Here is a 6,294-nt window from a genome sequence, read left to right on the forward strand (position 1 = left end):
AAAAAAAAAAAAAAAAAAAAAAAAAAAAAGTAGCAATCAGGTGGAATAAAACCGCATCAAACCCTTCAAACCGAGGAGGGAAAAAATGATCAAAGCATCAAACGTAAAGCCTCTCCGTGGAGCTGTGGGACATGGGGGTGCAGATCCCAAGTTGTGTGTCCCATCCTCCCCCCCATTCACCTCCCCATTTCGGGCCTCCTGAAATTCTGGGCAAGTAAATCCTACTTGAAAAGGGGATGTGTCCTAAAAGAGAGAGAGAAAAAAAGAAAAAGAAAAAAAAAGAATAATTACAAAAATTATATATATATATATATATATGTCTATGTAAACAAAGTGGCAAATTTTATATGCTAAAGTATAGGGGGGTGTTGGAAAAAAATAAGTTATGGACCAATATCACAACGACCATTTATACAATGTTTTTTTTGTTTTTTAAAGAAGTATATAAATATATATATATATAAATATATGTCCTGGGTATTTTTTAAAGTTCTCTGTTGTGCTGTAAAAAATGTGTGGATTTCTAATCAGGCTGATTTTTTTTCAGAGCCATTAATATAATATTTAAAGTTGAGTTCACTGGATTATTTTTTGTCTCGCCCGATGATTTCTGACTTCCAAATTGATGACGAGTGAGTTTTTCTTCTTCTCCTTCCGTGTACAATTATGCCATAGAGTTTCTTTCATTTTAGAGCTGTTCTTTGAGCAAGACGAGGAAATAATTTATTATTATTATTATTATTATTTTGCTAGTGGATTTTTGAAAGGAAAACAAACAAACAAACAAACTAAGCACCAAAGTATCTGATACTTCCTTTCTTTTTAATTATTATTATTATTATTTACGACGCGTGATGTTTTTGTATAATAGATCTCACCTTGACCGTTCCTAAGGACTGTTTTGCTTTAATCTGCTTCGAAGTTCGTTTGTCTTTATGTGGTCTTCATTGTTGTACTTACCTTAAAATAAACCCGTGCTGTTTTGTTCTGCTCCAAGTCTGGCGCTCTGTCTGTGCGTCCGTGCTTTATGCAACCATTTCCCTCCACCTTTCCTTCGTGCGACGCTCGTTGTTTTTAAAACCAAGTCGTTTTTCCTGCAGCCGAAATGGTTGATTAGGGTTTATTTCTCGGAGAAAGGTTTCATTCAGGCTTGAGGCTGATGCTGGGCGGCCGCTCTATCCCAAATCTCTGCCCTTGGCCTCCAAAGGGGAGAAGGGAGCAAAAGGGGGGGGGGGGGGGGGGTTCTGCTGCCGCCTTCCCTTCTGCCCTATCCTTGCAAGCTCTGCTTCACTGCGGTGCCCGCACTGAGAGCTTTACCAAGCGAAAGCAAAACCCCGTTTTAAAAGCAGCCCGAAGCGAGAGCTGGGAGCTCTCGCTTAAACCTCCGAATCTCAAAATAACTCGGAAAGTCCACGCGTAGGGACCGTTTAACAGCTTTTTAATCCCCTCCCGCGTGGGCATCTGCCTGCTTTCAGCCTCCCCTCCATCCCCCTGAGCTGCTGCGCTCACTGACAGACGTTCCCCAAACCGACGTGAACCTGTTAAAGCTGCTTTCCTCCCCCCTCCCAAAACGCAGGGACGCAGCAGCGTTAAGGCTGAAGGTGCCGGGGGAGCCTGGAGGAGGGAAAAGCTTCCCTTATTCAAGAGATTTCCATGCCCGGCTCCTTTCCATGCTGCCGGCACAGTGAAGGGGCTCCGCGGCTCAGCCCCGACGTGACCCGAGGGCACCTCCCGGCCGTATCCATTCCACAGCCCCATCCCCTCTGTCGCTGTACCGGGGCTAAAGGAACTGTTCCGTTCGCGTTGGCCTTTAGAAATCGATGACATGAATTGCTTTTGATCGCTGACGTTTGGCACGCGCTAGAAATCTGGCAAAAAGCACTGAAACTCTCGGTTTAAGTGAGGAAAAAAAATGCCCGACACTCGATCTGTATTTTAAGGAACATTCTTGTAAATCTCTTGCCATTTTTTTTTTCTTTCCTGGCTCTGAGTGGATGATTTATTTTTTTTTTCTTTTTTCTTCTCTCTTTTTCCCCAACTTTTTTTTTTTTTTTTCTTCTTCCCCCAACAAAATCCGAAACGCTGTTTTAAATATAATAAAAGGGGTAAGAGCACTCATTGCCCCAATTCCAACTCCTTTCTCCCTCCCCAGAGCTGGGGAATTCCTGGCCGGTGTCTCTGCCACCTCTTTCTCCCCCCCTTCCCCCTTGTCCTGGGGGACACAGCACGGCTGGGAGGGCGGGAGTTGGGATGGTATTTCTCCTGATACCAGCAGTACCCACAGGGAGAGCTTGGGATAGATGTAAAGAAGGGGACAAAGCGCTTCTTGGTGGGGTCTGAGCTGTTCCCAAAGCCTCTCCTCGCTCTGCTCTGCTGCCAGCTAAGGATGGCCGGGTTTCAGCTGCTTGGCACAAAAAGAAAAGCCCTCTGTGAGGTGCTGAGAGCAGCGTAGGACCGGGAGCTTTCCTCCTGCAGGATCAGGCCGTTCTATCATCCTAAATCCAGGAACAGCACCAGGATGGCCTCGCAGCCTTCCCCCTTGAGGGTGCAGAGCTCCCTTGGCAGTGCCCGTCCCTCTGTCCCAAATGGGCTCAGACCTCACAGATACGTCTCACTCGCTCCTTCTCGCCGAGCCGTTCTGAGGAATTCTTTTGGGGGCTCGTTTTGCAGGCGAGGTGAGAGCCGAGTGCATGCTGCAGGGGTGATTTTAAGCCCGATTTCAAAGCTGTGACACAGGGTTCGGTAACACGATAGATTTTGTCGTGACAGGTGATGGCTGGGGCAGAGAGGGAGGAAGAAAGCCAGGAGGAAAGCACAGGGCAACTCCTTACAGACAGCCCCGTCCCCTCGAGCCGGCCCTGATGCGTCTATTTCCACCCCAGATAATCCCTCCACCGCGTCCCTTTTCCAGGCTCAGCCAACCCCTCCCAGCCCTTAGGACAACTTCTGCAGCTGAACGCCTCCCCCCCCAGACCCTCCTTAGCAGGTCAGAAGGGCCAAGCTCTGCCCCAGCGGGGCCGCCTGAAGCTGAAGGATGCACCGGGATGAGGCCCAGCGTGGTTCCGGGCAGCGGATGAAGCTGGTGGATGGGTTTTTCTTGCTACATTGCCATCAAACTATGGTTTTGCAAACCTGTCTGAGAGCCCAGACAGCTCTGTGGTTCAGGAGGGGAAGGGCCGGCGGGTTCGCAGCTCGTTCCCGCACCACTGCTGGGAATTTCCCTGCATTGACAGTCCCAGGGAACGTATCCCTGGTGCTGCGGGACCCGTGTAAAACTTTTTCCCCTTAGGAAAACCCCCTGCCTCTTCACAACCCCGGGGCAGAGAGCTGTCTGCTCCCTCTGAGCCATCCTACACCTCTTAAAGATCAGCAGTGCTCTGTGGGAAGGAGATTTTGGGGCAAGGCTGCTTGCTTTTCTGTCACTTCGGAGAGGATTTTGCAGAAAATTCATACCAAGCATCGAGGAGCCGGGGGAGAACTAAAAATACTGCCAAGCCCCTTGCCGGCATTGAGAGATTGTAAAGCACTGTGCACGGCGGCTCAGGGTGATGGGTGGGCATTTCCAAGTGGCTTGGGGTCATTCTCAGTGGTCAGCTGGGGATGAGGAAGCCCCTTCTGAAGCAGCTCCTTCAAGAGCTGGATGGACTCAGGCACTGTGGTGAGGAGGGCTGTGGCTGCAGAGGGAAGTGCTGATTTACACCCCTGCTTCAGGTTGAGTTACGGAGGGAGTGGGGAGCCTTGATTTACCCCTCTCTCCTCCTGGGATCCTCGGGTGGGATTGCTCCTCTCTGCTGCTTTAAAAGGGGACAGTCAGCTGGAGAGGAGGGGAAAAACATCCAGGAGTGCCTCTGTCGCAGGATCCGCATTTCTTACATTCAGAGAAAGAGCTACAACAGCAACAACAACGACTACAACGTCCCGTCCCCCCCCGGGCTCACTCTCATCCTCTCCCTTCCCCGGCCACCCCAATGCCTGTGCACATAACGCAGAGGTGCTGCCGGCAAGAGACAGACATGCATGGGTTGGGAAGAAGATAGAAAAGCCTCATCCCCGCCTCCAAGGATTTCCTACCGCAAAGAGGGGGAGAAGAGAGGGGGGAGAGAAAAGGAGGAAGCAACAATTTTACTGGGGGAGGGAGCTCGGGGAAGCCCTTGTGTCAGTCTCCTACCATACGCACGAGTATTTACTGTTCTAATGATCTGCCTTTGGAGTGTCCCAGGAGCGGGGTGTCCCCGAAGTGGGGCTGTGCGGGGGGATCCTGCTGCCCTGTCAATGCATCGAGAAGGTGAGAGCAGCCGGGCTCTGCCCCATCCCTCCCCAATGAAGATGCTACCGAGGGGCGGGGCTGCCCAGGAATGCCGACCCCCAACGTTCAGACAAAGGGCTCTCCCCACTCCAATCACTCCTTCTGCTTTGATTTATTTGGGGTTTGCATGGATGGCATGCCTGATGGTGTGTGTTACCGGCAAAGGAGGAGTGAGCAGAGTGGGATGGTCCCTCCCTATCCTGTCCTGGGACGAGTCAGTGAACGGGGACGGTCCCCATCCCCTTATCAAGGAGCCACCTCCTTCTCCAGCCCTGTGTTTCTCAGGCTCGCTTGCAGCGTCTCAGCCTCCGTCCGTGCTTCATAGCTCTTTAAAAAAATAATAAATCAAAGGGAGGTGTCGTTAATCAATCATTTGCGGCTCCATGTGAATCCCGCTCGCTTTTACCTGTGGATTAAACCCCTTCGCCTGCTCCATGTCTCGGGAAATGGCATAAACAGATGGGAAACCCGACGGGCTGAGTGATCCTGCATGGAGGGCTGGAGGGAGGGCTGGCTGAGCTCTGCTTTTACTTCCTCACCCACCGTGGAAAAGTCCCACCATAGCTGCTATAAGCGGGCGAGGAGCTGCGTGTGGGGGTTTATTTCCCTTTGAAGCCATTCCCAAGGAAGAGATGCTTCCTGATTCAGGTCTTGCTTCTCTCCTTAAACAACCAGGGAACGGGCATCTGTCAAGCTGCTTCTACCGAGCATCTCCTGTTCACCTCTTGCTTCATTTCTACAGCCTTCTAACAGGGGACATCCTCACATCCCATCTCTATCCCACCCCCATCCCATCTCTATTGTATCCCCATCCCTATTGTATCCCCCTCCATATCCCATTCCCATTCCCATTCCCATTCCCATCCCATCCCATCCCATCCTCATCCCCATCCCCATCTCCATCCCTGTCTGTCTTCCTCTTCCCTCCCCCAAAGGAATGATGCTTTAATTAACACAGGGAGCCTGGGGAAACAGCCGACACCTCCAACTGCATCAGAATCCCTCAGGGCCTCAGATTAAAGCTGTTACATCAGCAAATTAAATAATAATAATAATAATAATAATAATAAGCCAACAACAGAAAACACAGACCCAAACCTGGACATTTATACAGAAAAAGAGCATCACAAATTCCTAATGTAAGCACCGGCCAGCTGTGTGCACTTGTAAAGTTGTTATAATCCCCCTCCTTGTTATAAACAGGAAAGTACATAATATAAAGCAACAGGCCCGCATTCACAAATACTGATCCTCCTCCCCCTCCTGCCGAGCTCCCCCCTCACCCTCCCTCCCCCCCCAGCCTTCTGCAGCCATTGGGGACTGCGGGGCTCAGCCTTACGCACCTGCCCCCCCCCCCCCCCTCCCCCCAGCAAATAACGACCACAGAATCCTTTTTTCCTTCCTCCCCATCAGCAGCTCCGTTTTCTCCCCTCCTCGATCCCTTTTCCTCCCTTTCTCCCCTTCCGTTTATTTCTCCTTTTATTTATTTTTTTGTTGTTCCGCGGCCCCGTTTTCCTCCGAGGATCCTCTCCCTCTCCTCCCCGAGCTCCAGCAGTGCACATCCTGCTCTGCTGTGTGTGCTTACAGCGTCAAAGGGTGGACGTGATATTTCAAACATCAGATCAGTGCGTTTATATATTGGGTGCCCGGAAATTTTTCCAAATAAACACAGCTTGATTCGACTTGGGTGGGCAGACTTATCAACAGACTAATTCTATAAACAAATGAAGGAATAACCCGGAGACCATTGGCTGGTACCAGCGAGACACGTGGAGTGAGCTCGGAGTTTTGTAGCAATGAAATTTTAATTAATGTGGGTGGGCTGAGAACACAAACGACTGTTTATCAGAGACAATTTATTTTCCAGTGCTAAGTCAACATATAATAGCAAACTTACAACAATTATTTAACTTTTTTTTCCCCCCCCCTCCGGTGTTTTTTTTTTTTTTTTCGTTTTTTTTTTTTTTTCTTTTTTTTTTTAAAGCTAT

Source organism: Lagopus leucura, unplaced genomic scaffold (genome assembly GCF_019238085.1).
Source record: "Lagopus leucura isolate 7727_CA_CO unplaced genomic scaffold, USGS_WTPT01 Super-Scaffold_100017, whole genome shotgun sequence".
In the NCBI taxonomy this organism is placed as follows: Eukaryota; Metazoa; Chordata; class Aves; order Galliformes; family Phasianidae; genus Lagopus; species Lagopus leucura.